This window comes from Pan troglodytes, chromosome 3 (genome assembly GCF_028858775.2).
Source record: "Pan troglodytes isolate AG18354 chromosome 3, NHGRI_mPanTro3-v2.0_pri, whole genome shotgun sequence".
NCBI classification, from domain to species: Eukaryota; Metazoa; Chordata; class Mammalia; order Primates; family Hominidae; genus Pan; species Pan troglodytes.
The window spans coordinates 4,941,217-4,956,558 of NC_072401.2; the positions used below are offsets into that span (position 1 = coordinate 4,941,217).

The 15,342-nt window shown below is 44.2% G+C and overlaps 1 long non-coding RNA gene across 5 annotated transcripts in view; it reads left to right on the forward strand.

Moving 5' to 3' along the window:
- LOC100613777 (uncharacterized) overlaps positions 1 to 15,342 on the forward strand; it is a 195,842-nt gene that overhangs the window by 74,112 nt on the left and 106,388 nt on the right. The window lies entirely within an intron of this gene.

The following is a 15,342-nucleotide window of genomic DNA, read 5'->3' on the forward strand; positions in this document are numbered from 1 at the left end:
GGCAGCCACAAGGATTGGGGGAAGACATGGAGCAGTATCTGGGCATGCAGGTCATTGGGCTGTCCCTGGATCTTCTTAGCTCCTCTCTGGCATATCCAGTTTGGTATGACTTGGCTCCTGGGCCCCTGTGTGGAGTCCCGTGAGAGGCAGCTGAGTCCAACTGGCCTTTTGGGGTATCATCAGGGCACTCTTGCAAATAGTCTTGGCCATTTGCTCCTGCCCTCAAAGTCCCTGAATTCCATGGCTCTGTCCTTCTGACTTGGACTCTGCTGGTCCCCTGGTCCTCCCTCACCTCACCAGGGCACGTGGGAACCTGCATCCTCATTGATCATGGAGAATGAGCAGCACCTCCTCAGGGCCAGTGTCTAGACATTCTCTTTGCTGATGCTGCACTATTGCTTTCGGCCATATATTGGAAGTTGAACCAAATGCAATGTGCAGATTCTCCTAGAGGCTTGGAGTCTCCTCTGGCTCTGTATGAGCAAGCAGCTCATAAGCCTAATGCTCTCTAGTTTTCTCAAAATTATTTACATACTTTTACCTCAAGGTCATGGGCACGTCCTGTCCTACCTCCTTCTTCCTCCTCTTAGAGAGCCAGGTGGGTTTTATCTTACTCCCCTTCCTGTCTAGCAAGAACTTCTAGGTCAAGCCCTCTTCTTCTTCTCCTATTCCCTAAGGCTCTAAAGCAGAATGGCTCACAGGCAACAACATTTGCAATAAGGTGGAGAGGATAAAAAACACATCTCTATGATACATCCAAATATTATTCATGTTATAGTAAATCAGATGAAGCCTTGGAGCTTCTCAGCAGCCACGTAAGGCTTAAATATGAGGGAACAGGGGCTCTTAGAAGTGAAGTGACTTCTGAAAGATGCACAGAGAATTAGGAAAGAGTCTGAAATCAACCCTGGAACCCTGACTTTCAGGTGAGTGCCTGGCCCACTAAAGAATGACAAAGCCATGGGGAGTGGCATGGAAAGCATGAGCTTTGGAGTTAGACAGGCCTGGGTGTGAATCCTGGTCACCCCAGTTCTGTTAAAGACCTCAGAAAAGTTACCTAGCTTCATTAAGCCTGTTTCTTCAGCCAAAAATTAATGGTGTTAACACTTACCTCTCAGGATGGGGGTCACAAATAAATAGAACGACATAAAGTACATAATACATCAATCAGTTAGGATGTATTTGGCTACAGGCAAAAGAACAGCCCTCCTCAACTGGCTTAACCAACAATCAACCTATTATCTTACATAAAAGGGAGTCTAGAAGTAGGGATGTTCCAGGTTTGGCTAATCCAGCAGCTCGACCATGTCAACACAGACTGGGTTTTCTCTGTCTTGCCTTTTTGCCATTCTCAGTGCTTTCATGGGCTCCCTTTATGCTTGCAATATGCCAGCTGCAGCTCCAGACATCAGCTTCTCACATACCTATGTCCAGAAGCAGAAGAAGGACATTTCTCCCTTGTGCATTTCTACTGAAGACTAAATATTTGCTGCTTGGCCCCTATCAGTCTTCTCCTCAAGTTTTATTTGCTAAAACAGGTAACATGTTCTGGGTATCTGTAGATGGGTCATTAAAAAATCATCCCAAAATTTAGTGACTTATAACCACAAAGATAATTTATTTTGCTTACAAATTTGCATTTTGGGCAGGAGTCAGCAAGGGCAACTTGATTTTGCTCCATTTCTAAGCTGAGGTGGTTCAGCTGGAAACTGGAGGAGGGTCCGATTTCAATGGCTCATTTGCATCCCTGGCAAGCTGGTGCTGGCTCTTGGCTGGGACCTCAGTTGGGGCTGTGGGCCAAGGTCTTGGTTCCTGTCCATGTGTACTTCTCCACAGGCTGCCTGGGCTTCCTCACAGTATGGTGGCTGTGTTCCAAGAACAAGTATCCCGAGAGAACCAGGTGGAGGCTGTATTATCTTTATGATGTAACTTCAGAAGTCACATTGAATTCTTACTCCATAGACACAAGCCTACCCAAATTCAAAGGGAGACAACCTAGACTCATCCTCTCAATGGGAGGTCACATAGTTGAAGAGCACGCAGGATGGATATCTACTGGTATGATCATTTTTGGAAAACACAGTCTGCCACGTATGCTTACCTCTTAACAAATTAATAACAAGGAGGATGAGCTCACCATGTGTAGCTCGGACCTGTCTGCCTATCTGGATTTACCAGAGTAATGGTGGCTAGGGCCTTGGAAGAAATGGAAAATGGCTGTTAGGCAACCCAAAGTATTTGCCTGTAAAGCTGCTCAGCAAATGATAACATGTTATTGTCACTGGTCATCTAGCTCTAAGACCAGGCAAATATGTGTTGAGAATCCTGTGTGCAGCTAGTTAGAGCAGAAATGTCCTCCAGAAAGAGTTTCTTTTTATTTTTTATTTTTATTTTTATTTTTTTTGAGATGGAGTCTCACTTTGTTGCCCAGGTTGGAGTGCAGTGGCACGATCTCAGCTCACTGCAACCTCCGCCTCCAGGGTTCAAGCGATTCTTATGCCTCAGCCTCCCTACTAGCTGGGACTACAGGTGTGTGCCACCACCCCCAGCTAATTTTTGTATTTTTAGTAAAGACAGGGTTTCACCATGTTGGCCAGGCTGGGCTCGAACTCCTAACCTCAAGTGATCCACCCGCCTCAGCCTCCCAAAGTGCTAGGATTGCAGGCGTGAGCCACTGTGCCTGGCCCCAAAAAGAGTTTCTTGAGAGCAGCTGTACATGCTAAGTTTACTCTTCTCCTGCAGTTCCCTGCCCCATTATGAGCTATCTTCACGGCTTTACTTTCTCTCATGCCTGAGGGCCAATGTTTTGTTGGTATGGGATATTCTAGTTTGACAAGTTAGTGACCAGTAGAGGCTGTTCTGAGGCGACTGCTGCCATTGTTCTTTCATGGCTGTCTATTTTTCTTGTAGCTGTTTTCTGGTGTTAGAAAATTGGATTAAGCTTTAATCACATTTCCTCCTAAACACAAAAGTCCAAAATTAGTAGCATATTTCTGACAGACCTCACTTAAAGCCACATCAAATTAAATAGGGCCTTTTAAGATGGGTCCTCCTGTATGTGTGTGTGTGTGTATATATATGTGTGTGTGTGTGTATGTATATATGTGCATACATGTATGGTGCAGCATGGATTGGAAAAGTTTAGGAAGTGAGGTATGTTTGTAAATACTGGAAAGCTCAAAATTATTTGACCCTGTGATATTTGACCCATATTCTTGCAAATTGTATTCAACTTGGAATTGCCATCTTATGGATTTGCAGCCCTTAACCCCTGCATATTGCTTTGGAATTTCATTACAAGCTCTTTTGATGATGTTCTGTTTTTATAAACCTTGATGTTATCTGAGCTTGCATAGGATCAAAAGCTATTGAGGGCAGAAGCCTCCTTTGAGAGCTCCTATTTAGCCCCCAGAACCCTCTCAACTTAGACATGGACAAACTGAGGCTCAAGGAGGTGAAATTAATTTATCTAAGCCACACATGGTGGTGGTGTTTGGGTTGGATGTTGAATTCAAGGCTCCTGATAGCAGAATGGGGAACTAGAGTGCAAGCATACTTTGAAGGTACACAGGCAGGTCTGAATTCCACACCAGCCTACCTTCCTTACTAGCTGTGTGACCTTGGCTGGGTTGCTAATTTCTTTGCACCTCAGTTCCCTCTGCCCCTGCAAAGTGGGGACAAATGTCCTTATCTCAGGGTGGTTGCAAGAGTGAAATGAGATAAATGTGAGGCACAGAGCCCAGAGCCAGGCTCCTAGAAGGTACCTGTCTTAGTCCATGTGGGCTGCTATAATAAAAATACTGTAGAGTGGATGGCTTATAAACAATAGAAATTTATTTCACACAGTTCTAGAGGCTGGGAAGTCCAAGATCAAGGTGCTGGAAGATTTGGTGTCTGGTGAGGGCTCACTTCCTGGTTTATAGATGGCACCTTCTCACTGTGTTCTCACATGGCAGAAGGGGCAAGGGAGCTCTCTGGAGTGTCTTTTTTATAAGGGCACTGATCCTCCTCATGAAAGCACCACCCTCATGAGCTAATAATTCCCCAAAGGCCCCACTTCCTTATACCACTCTGTTGCCCAGGCTGGAGTGCAGTGGCACAGGCTCAGCTCACTGCAAACTCTACCTTCTGCGTTCAAGCGATTCTCCTGCCTCAGCTTCTTGAGTAGCTGGGATTACAGGCACCTAACACCAGGCCTGGCTAATTTTTTTGTATTTTTAGTAGAAATGGGGTTTCATCATGTTGACCAGGCTGGTCTCGAACCCCTGACCTCAGGTGATCTACCCGCCTCGGCCTCCCAAAGTGCTGGGATTACAGGCGTGACCCACCGTGCCCAGCCTGGGGGTTGGAATGTTGAATGGGAGAAGGTGAGGATTGATTTAGTTGGTCAAAGACCAGATTCTTAGTTTCAGGTGCCCAAGAAAAAGTAAGAGGCTTTGGAAGGTGGGTGTCACACGATGATTGCACATTCAGGTATCGAAGCCCTGGCAGGCGGGGAGAATAAGAGGCTGCCCCTCTGTGCCTTCGCCCATGGGAAATCTTAGACTCTATTCATTTGTCAAGATCAACTCAAAGATCATGTTCCTAAGAAGTCCTTTTATCCTTTCTCCTTTGTGCACCTTGGGCATTATGCACTGAATTAGGGACTATGGTTGACTGCATGCAACAGAAATATTACTGGAGGACCTTAACTAAATTTTTGTTTCTTCATATAACAGGAAGTCTAGAAATGGGAAGACCTGGCTGCCATAGCAGCTCAGTGGTGCTCCCAGAGGCTCGGGCTCCCTGTGTCTTTCTGTTCCATCATCTGCAGTACATGGCACCCATTAACACGGTTGCTTCCTCGTTACAAGATGCATGTTTCACCCCAAGTTTTCCATTTGAGTTCTAGGAAAAGGAAGAAGAAAGCAATAGTAAAAACAATGTAAAATCTTTTCTAAAAATCCCTGGCAAGCTCTACTTACATGTAATCTTAGATTTAAGATCAACCACCACCCTCACTGAGAGGGAAGGCCTATGTCCTCTCCCTTTGAATGCGGGTAGGGTCTTTGACTGCTCTACCATTAGAATATAGCAGAAGTGATGCTATGCTAGTTTCTAGGTCCAGGCTTTGAGAAAATGGCAGCTTCCAGTTCTTCTTAGAACCCTTGCTCTTGAAACCTAGCCACCATACCGTCAGGCAGTCCAAGTTACCCAGTGGAGAACCCCATGTAGAGAGGTACCGAAACCCCCAACTACAGTTTCTACCCTACAGCCAGCCACGGGAGTGAACCACCTTGGAAATGGATCTTCTAGATGACCTGCCCCAGTTGATGCCATTGTAGGGCTAAATGAGCCATCCAAGCTGAGCTGTGCCCACATCAGATTTGTAAAGTAAATTACAAACTGCTTTAGGTGATTTGCTGTTTAAAATGAATAGGTTTTGGATTGTTTTGTTGCATTTTAACAGATAATCAGGACTTATGCCATTGACCATAAGTGTGTCACATGGTGACCTCTTAACTGCAAAAAGATGCTGAGGAATATAGAATTTTAGCAAACACATTGACATCCAAAAAGAAAAATCAGAGCTCTCTTAGTAAAGAAAAAGAAACAGATAGAAAGCCGGCAGCCAGCATTGCTCAACTGGTACCTGTAATTTTTTATCTGCTTCATTATTGACATGTCTTTCATCCTCTTTGCTGCTGTCTGCATTGAAAAAAAAATGTTGTTTACCCCATAAAAAATTCAGCATGCACTCCATGTATTCGCTTGTCTAGAAATTATATATTTATACCTACGAATATATTATGAATGTTAAAAACCTTACACAAAAATAGAAATTTCAAACCTAGGCACGGTGATATGTGTCTGTAGTTTAAATAATCAGGAGGCTGAGGCAGGAGGATTGCTTGAACCCAGGAATTTGAGGCTGCAGTGCATTGTGACTAAGTCTGAGAATAGCCACTGGACTCCAGCCTGGGCAACATAATGAGACATTGATAATGGTTTGGCTGTGTTCCCACCTAAATCTCACCTTGAATTGTAATAATCTCCACGAGTCAAGGGCCGGGCCAGGTGGAGATAATTGAATCATGGGAGCAGTTTCCCCCATGCTGTTCTCATGGTAGTGAATAAGTCTCATGAGATCTGATGGTTTCATAAAGGGAAGCTCCCCTGCACATGGCCCTTGCTTGCCACCATGCCTTTGCCCTTCCTTTGCCTTCTGCCATGATTGTGAGGCCTCCCCAGCCATGTGGAACTGTGAGTCCGTTAAACCTCTTTTTTTAAAATAAATTACCCAGTCTCGGGTGTGCCTTTAGTAGCAGTGTAAAAATGGACGAATACAGGCATCATCTCTAGACAATTTGATTAATTTAAAAATAATAACTATAGCCAGGCACAGGACTCACGCTTGTAATGCCAGCACATTGGGATGCCAAGGCAAGAAGATCGCTTGAGCCCAGGAGCTCGACACCAGCCTGGCAACATGGTGAAACCCCATCTCTACAAAAAATACCAAAAATGAGCTGGGTTTGGTAGTGTGTGCCTGTAGTCCCAGCTACTCAGGAGGCTGAGGTGGGAGGATCACCTGAGCCCTGGACATCGAGGCTGCAGAGAGCCAAAACTATGCCACTGCATGCCAGCATGGGTGACAGAGTGAGACCTTATCTCAAAAAAACAAACAAGCGATAATAATAATGGTAATGATAAATAAAAACTTCAAAAAGAATTTTAAAAGATACTCAAAAAGAATTTTAAAAAGATTTAAAATATTCTTTCATTGTGTTCATTCATAGTACTAAAACGAAAATTATTAATAATGTTTTGGGTATTTTCACATAATCTTGAATATCTCCAGACACAATATATAATCCTTTATGGAGAGAATTATTGCTAATGTTAGTGGTGTTGCTAACGTTGCTAATGTTAGAGGTGAATTATATTCAGCTCTTTTCTCAATGAGCACTCTCTCTCTCTCTCCCTCTTTCTCTGGTTGACTCCCACTGCCTCTGATTAGATTCTCAGGGGTTGTACCTAAGGGATGACAATGAACTCATATTTGAAGGACAAACGCCAAATCTGCTGTTTTCTTGTTCTCTCAGGCTTCCATGTTTACAATTGTCTTCAATCCATGGCTCCCTTGCAGGAATTCTGTTCATCTGTGGCTCCACAATGAGAGTTCATGTGACTAACTAGACAATATAAAGTTGCAAATTCTCTTCACAAAGCACAGATAGCCACAGAGCACTGAGCAGGCTAGTGGATGCAAGGCGCCCTCACCGCCTGGGTACCCCAGCCTCTGTGAGGAGCTCTCACTCTTCCTATCTGTATTAGTTTGTTTTCACACTGCTAATAAGGACAGACCCGAGACTGGGTAATTTACAAAGGAAAGAGGTTTAATGGACTCATAGCTCCACGTGGCTGGGAAGGCAGAAGGTGAAAGGCACATCTTACATGGAGATAGACCAGAGAGAGAATGAGAACCAAGCAAAAGGGGAAACCCCTTATAAAACCATCAGATCTCATGAGACTTATTCACTACCACGAGAACACTATGGGGGAAACTGCCCCATGATTCAATTATCTGCCACAGGGTCCCTCCCACAACATGTGGGAACGATGGGAGCTACAATTTAAGATGAGATTTGGGTGGGGACACAGCCAAACTATATCACCGTCAGATGCTCTCAAATGCCCACCAGACATAGTATGCTCCTGGGCACCAGGGTTGACCCTCATAATAAATACAGCATGACTCAATTTCCTAACTCCTGCTACTTATCTGATACAAATGAATATAAGCAGAGACTTGAGGGCTTCCCCACACCCCAGCGCATCATCTTGCCTGTCCCTAGCATGCATTTTCCCCCACTTTGGAGACCACTGGCCTCTTAGATTATGAGCTACTTGTGGGCAAAATGCATGTTGTGCTCACCTCTGGGTCCCTTCTGGGACTGTTCTGGCACCCAGAAGGGGCTCGCTCAGTGTTTGTTGGACACATGAATGAAAGAATACATGACCAGGATCAGTCCATGAGCAGTCCTAGAGCAGGACCGAAGCTCTAGGATGGGGCTCGGGGTGACATTCTGGAACTGGGAGGGCGAGCTGAGGGTGGGGACCTGGGAGCTCGTTAGAGCCAAGGGCACAGAGGACCCACTGAATCTCTTCCCACTTAGCTGCTTCATCTGTAACTGAGAATCATCATGGTAATACACACCACACCTCTTGTCCAGAGAGTCCAGGAAACAATGTACAAGAGAATGAATGAGGAGCCTTCTGGGCCCTGACACTGTATGTGCTCAGTAAACATTTGCTCCTTCCCCTGGGAAAATGAAATAAAATATAGTGGCAAGGCCAGTGCCTGGAGGCAGCTACAGTGTGTGTCTTAGTGTCCTTGGCTGCCGTAACAGATGACCACAGACACATTGGAGGTCAGAAGTCTCATGTGCCTCGCATTAGGCTAAAGTCAAGCTGTCGACAGGGCTGGTTCCTTCTGGCTCTTGCCTGTTCCGGCTTCTAGAGGCTTCCTGCATTCCTTGCCTTCTGGCTCCTTCATCTTCAAAGCCAGCAATTGCGTCATTGCAACCACTGTTTCTATTTTCATATCTCCTTTTTCTGACTTTAACCCTCTGTTTCCCTCTGATAAGGATCTTTGTAACTACTTTGGGCTCATCCAGATAATCCAGGATAATCTTCCTATCTCAAGATTCTTAATTGAATCACATCTGTAAAGTCCCTTTTGCCAATCATAGGTTCCAGGATAAGGACGTGGACATCTTTGCAGTGGTGGTGGTGGTATGCTATTGTTCAGCTGATCACAGTGAACAACCAACCCGATTTGCCTGGGACTGCCAGACTGATTAACTGATTTAATTTATAGATCGTCTATAAATTTTCACTCTGTCACCCAGGCTGGAGTGCAGTGGCGCCATCATCGCTCACTGCAGCCTCGACCTCCTGGGCTCAAGCCCTCCTCCCACTTTAGCCTCCTGAATAGCTGGGCCTACAGGTGCGAGCCACCACACCCAGCTAATTTTTTTTTTTTTTTTTGAGATGGAGTCTTGCTCTATTGCCCAGGCTGGAGTGCAGTGGTGCAATCTCAGCTCACCGCAACCTCCACCTCCCGGGTTCAAGTGATTCTCCTGCCTCAGCCTCCTGAGTAGCTAACATTACAGGCATGTGTCACCACACCTGGCTAATTTTTGTGTTTTTAATAGAGACGGGGTTTCACCATGTTGTCCAGGCTGTTCTTGAACTTCTGACCTCAGGTGATCCACCCGCCTCGGCCCCCCAAATTGCTGGGATTATAGGCATGAGTCACCGCGCCTGGCCCACCCAGCTGATTTTTAAACTTTTTGTAGAGATGGGATCTCACTGTGTTGCCCAGGCTGGTGGGCTCAAGGAACCCTCCCATCTCAGCCTCCCAAAGTGTTAGGATTACAAGCATGAGCCACCATGCCCAGCCTGGGATGGCCATTTGAACACTGAAAGTCCCGTGTGCTGGAAAACCCCTCAGTCCCATTCATACTGGGCCCGAGGGTCATGCTAGCAGGCAGCATAACATTAGTGGCTAACAGAATGGGCTGTGGAATTAGAGACCTGGGTTAGGATCTCCCTCCAGCCACTAACTGGGTGTGGTACCTGGTGCAAGTTGCTTTAGTCTCAGTTTCTTCCTCTGAAAAGTGGAAATGATAACAGCACCAACAGGTTGATGGGAGCTTGAAATATGAAAATGTATGTAATGGTGACACATACAAGAGTGGCAGCTATTACTGTTTTTATATGAAGAGGTCTACGTGGGGTGCTATGGAGCCCAGAGGAGCCGCTCCCAGCCACAGTCCCTAACCCCTCAGGCCTGAGTCTCCTTTCTCCCCCAACTCCAGCCCAGCCGAGCATGGCCCTGGCTCCCCTGTTACCTCTTTTCCCATGGTCCATGCTAGGGCCTGTGCTCAGTGAGGGCTGGACACTCTGTGAGCATGGCCAGGTTCTGGTGGCCCCAGAAGACCCCTGGCAGAGGAGAAAGGCTGCAGCAGGTAAATCAGCTCCACTGTGCTGAGCTCAGTCCTGCTCCTGGGCTGTTCGTGGGGGTGGGCAGGTGGGTGGGGTCTTCCTGAGTTGTGAGCCCACCAGGCCTCTCAGCCAGCAGTTGTGGGTGTGGCCAGCGGCCTTTGCAAAGCTTCTAGCAAGAAGGAACCTTCCTGGGCATCTTCCCTGCTTCCCTTCAAAAGGAAACAACACAAGGAAAGAGCTCTCCACATCCACGTGTCCAAACATAACAGCTTATTTCAGTGTATTGTGAAGTCATTGTATTTCACTTTGTGCTGTTTTGCGGGTTGGTATTTGTTTAGCTGGCAGATGTGCTCTGCATGAACAAGTCAAGGGTGTTTCCATCCCTGATTGGCTCATCAGGAGGGGGCTGTAGAATCTGGGGTCAGTGGGATCTTGACCTTGGAGGAGCAGGAGCTTGAATGAGATAATTCTGCAGGTGCCTTGTGCGTGTATCTTATCTGAATTTTACTTCCTGCCTTGACATTTGGAAGTGCTGAGCAGTCCAGAGATGGCTCCCTGCATTAGAGTCCCTTGCCTTGTCAGGCCTTTGAAATGAGGGTTTGCCTTGATGGAACAGACAGCTTTCATGATGCACTGTCTGATATATTCAGACTTGTAATGTAGGGTGCCTAGGGCTGTGGGGTATAATGGAGGAGCCTGGGAGAGCATAAGCTCCTGAGGCTCCCTCTTGGCCTACACTAAGTTAGCTGCTGGGCCAGGATGGTGAACAGACAGACCCAGCAGCCACCCTCCTAGAGCTGACAGTCTAGCAGGCAGACCCCCTGATTGCAGAGTTACACAAATAATTGAATAAAAATCACAAGTGTGGAAAAGCACAGAGCAAGAGAATAGGCCTGGGGCTGGATGATGTATCTCTGGTCTCAGCAGGGTGACAGTCCCCTGCCCAGCTTCACTCCTGGTGCTCCTGGCATACCCACTCTCCCCCCGCCAGGATGAGCAGCTTCTCATTCTCTGAACAGATCAGCCGTGTCTTTGCTTGGGCTGTTCTCATTGCCTGATAAACTCCTACTCATCCTGCAAAATTCAACCTAGGTCTCACTCCCTCCAGGAAGCCTTCCCTGCCCTCCTGCTGGCCCTACACTTTAGTTATTCCCTCCCCTGAGTAACCTGCCATTGCCCTAATCACACTTTATTTTAATTTACCACATTTGTTTTTAGAGTAAATTTTATTGCAATGTCATTCGCATAACATAAAATTTATCATTTTAAAGTATACAAGTCAGTAGTTCGAAGTATATTCACCATGTTGTGTAATAACCATTCCCACCAATTCAGAACATTTTCATTACCTCCAAAAGAACTCCCATGCCTATCAGCAGCCCCTCCTGATTTCCTCCTCCTCCAGCCCCTGACAACCACGAATCTGCTTTTGTGTCTCTAGATTTGCCTATTTTGGACATTTCATATAAATGGAATCATACAATGTGGGATATTTTGTGTCTGGCCTCTTTCAATTAACATAACATTTCCAAGGTTTACCCTCACTGTCAGTGCTTCATTCCTTTCTATGGCTGAATCATATTCCATTGTGTGGATGTATTGCATGTTATTTACCCATTTGTCCATTGATGGATGTTAGATTGTTTCCACTTTTTGGCTGTTATAAATAATATTACTATGAATATTCACATTGAGGTTTTTGCATAGATATATGTGACATGGTTTGGATGTTTGTCACCTCCAAACTTCACGTTGAAATGTAATTTCTAATGTTGTAAGTGGGGCCTGGTGAGAGGTATTGAATCATGGGGCAGATCCCTCATGAATGGCTTAGCACCATCCCCTTGGTGAAAAGTTCTCATTTAGTTAGTTCACATGAGATCTGGTTGTTTAAAAGAGTGTGGTGCCTCCCACCTCCTCTTTCTTGCTCCCACTTTCACCATGAGATGCTAGCTCTCCCTTTGCCTTCTGCCATGATCGTAAGCTTCCTGAGGCTTCACCAAAAGCCAAGTACATGTTGGTGCCGTGCCTGTACAGCCTGCAGAACTGTGAGCCAATGAAACCTCTTTTCTTTACAAATTACCCAGCCTCAGGTATTTCTTTACAGCAACACAAGAACGAACTAATACCATGTGCTTTCAATTTCCTTGGGTATATACCTAGGAGTGGAATTGCTAGGTCACATGGTTACTCTTATATTTAACTTTTTGAGGAACTGCCAAGTATTTTCCAAAGCAGCTGCACCATTTTGAATTCCTAGCAGGAGTGTATCAGGGGTTAATTTTCTCCAAATTGTCCTCAACACTTGTCATTATCTGTCTTTGTGATAAAAGTCATCATCTTACTGGAGGTGTCGTGTTATCTCATTGTGGTTTTGATTTGCATTTTCCTGATAAGTAGAGACATTGAGCATATTATGCTTATTTGCACACTCCATTTGCATATATTCTTTAAAAAACTATCTGTTCAAATCTGTTGCCCATTTTATTTTATTTGAGACGGTGTTTCACTCTTCTTGCCCAGGCTGGAGTGCAATGGCACAATCTCAGCTCACGGCAACCTCTGCCTCCCGGGTTCAAGTGATTCTCCTGCCCGAGCCTCCCAAGTAGCTGGGATTACAGGAGCCTGCCACCATACCCAGCTAATTTTATATTTTAAGTAGAGACAGGGTTTATCCATGTTGGTCAGGCTGGTCTGGAACTCCCAACCTCAGGTGATCTGCCTGCCTCGGCCTCCCAAAGTGCTGGGATTTCAGGCATGAGCCACGGTGCCCGGCCTCTATTGCCCATTTTAAAAATTATTTTTTATTGTTCAGTTGTAAAAGCTCTTTGTATATACTGGATACTAGACCCTCATTAGATATATGACTTGCAAATATTTTTTCTCCCATTCTGTGGGTTGTCTTTTCACTTTCTTGTTGGTGTCTTTTGATACAGAAAAGTTTTAAATATTGTTGAAGTACAATTTATATATATTTTTCTTTGTTTGTACTTTAGGTGTCATATCTAAGAAAACATTGTCTAATCCAAGGTAATGAAGATTTATACCTGTTTTCTTCTAAGAATTTTATAGTTTCACCTCTTACATTTAGGTCTTTGATATTTTTCGGTTAGTTTTTATTGATGGTGTGAGGTAAGTGTCCAAATTCATTCTTTTGCATGTGGATGTACAGTTGTCTCAGCACCATTTGTTGAAAACACCATTCTTACCATTTGACCCAGCAATCCCATTACTGGGTATATACCCACAGGAATATAAATCATTCTATTATAAAGACACATGTATGCATACGTTTATTGCAGCACTATTCAAAATAGCAAAGACATGGAATCAACCTAAGTGCCCATCAGCGATAGACTAGATAAAGAAAATGTGGTACATATACACCATGGAATTACTATGCAACCATAAAAAAGGATGAGATCATGTCCCTTGCAGGGACATGGATGGAGTTGAGGGTCATTATCCTTAGCAAACTAACACAGGAACAGAAAACCAAATACTGCATGTTCTCACTTATAAGTGGAAGCTAAATGATGAGAACACATGGACACATAGAGGGGAACAACACACATTGGGGCCTTTCAGAGGGTGGAGGGTGGGAGGAGGGAGAGGATCAGGAAAAAGAACTAATGGGTACTAGGCTTAATACCTGGGTGATGAAATAATCTGTACAACAGACTCCTGTGATACAAGTTTACTTACATAACAAACCTGTACATGTACCCCTGAACTTAAAATAAAGGTTTTTAAAAAAGAAGGAAAAGATCATTCTTTTCCCAGCAAATGGTTTTGGCACCTTTTTTGAAGATAAATGGACCATAAATGCAAGGGTTCATTTCTGGACTCACTCTTACTCTGTTGATCTATATGTCTATCCTTATGTTAGTGTCTCACAGTCATGATTACTGTGTGTATTTTTTTCATTTTTTGGATTATTTATTTATTTAAATTGTGGTGAAGTATACATAACATAAAATTTTTCCTCTTCATAATTTTTTAGTGAACAGTTCAATAACATTAAGTACATTCACACTGTTAGGTAACCATCACCACCATCCATCTTGCAAAACTGAAACTCTGTACTTTTTAAATAATAACTCCCTGTTCTCCATCCTCCACCCCTGGCAACCACCATTCTACTTTCTGTTTCTATGAATTTGACTACTCTAGATATCACATATTGATTATTATAGTTTCATAGTGAGTTTTGAAATTAGGAAGTCTAAGTTCTCTGACTTTGTGTTTTTAAAGTTTGTTTTGGCTTTTCTGGGTCTCTTACATTTTCATATAAATTTTAATAGCTTGTTTGTTTCTGCAAAAAGGGCAGTTGGAATTTTGATAGGCATCATATCAGATGTAGATTAATTGAAAAATATTGCCATCTTAATAATATTAAGTCTTCTAATCCATGAACATAGGATGCCTTTTTAATTATTTGGGTTGTCATTAATTTCTTTCAACTATGTTTTCTAGTTTCAGTATGCAAGTGTTGCGCTTCTTTGGCTAAATTTATTTTTAACATTTTGTCCTTTTAGATGGTATCAAAACTGGAATTGTTTTCTTAATTTTTGGGCGAGGTTATGAGCCACTGGAGGGCAGAGTCAGTTGGCACAGGCAGCCAGCTGTGCATCAAACCTAGTTTCCCTTTCCCCAGGCAGCTACCTGGGGCCCTGTGTCTGTGCCACTGGAATGTGAATGGAAATGACGTGGCCACTTCCAGGACAGGCCTGCCAACCTCCTGGTATAATCCTACAGATGATCTTCTCCCACCTCCTAGCCAGAGGTCAATTCCCAGGATGACTGTGGAAGCCACTTTGTGACATGGCAGAATTTCCATCAGCCTGAGCTCCTGAATGACCCTGAGGAAGAGAGCAGACAGGTGTATCTGTGAGGGAGTGAGAAATATTTCATAAAGTCACTGAAATGTGGGAGTTTACTTGTTATAGGAGGTAATATGATGAAAATGGATACAATCATCCTTGTTTCTGAATCTCTAGCACCAATATGTATCATACCTAAGAGGTACTCGATGAATTTTTTGGAATGAGTGCGCTTTAAGCTTTCCTGGCTTTTGGCACTTCAAAGATGTCTTTGATTTCCCCTTTTCCCTCTTCTCCTACAGTTAAGCAAATGTCCGTTGACTGAATTCATCCCAATGTTGCCTGCAGTACAACAAAATAATATTTTGGGAAAGCATCAAAAAGTGGAAATCTGTAGATGGTAACAAGCATCCTTTCATTTGCAAAAACCTCTTAGGTAGAGTTTAAAAATTGTTTTTACTATGTTTTATCTTCTGATCCCATAGTATTCTTATGAAGTAGGTACGACGGTTGCTATTGAGAGTCA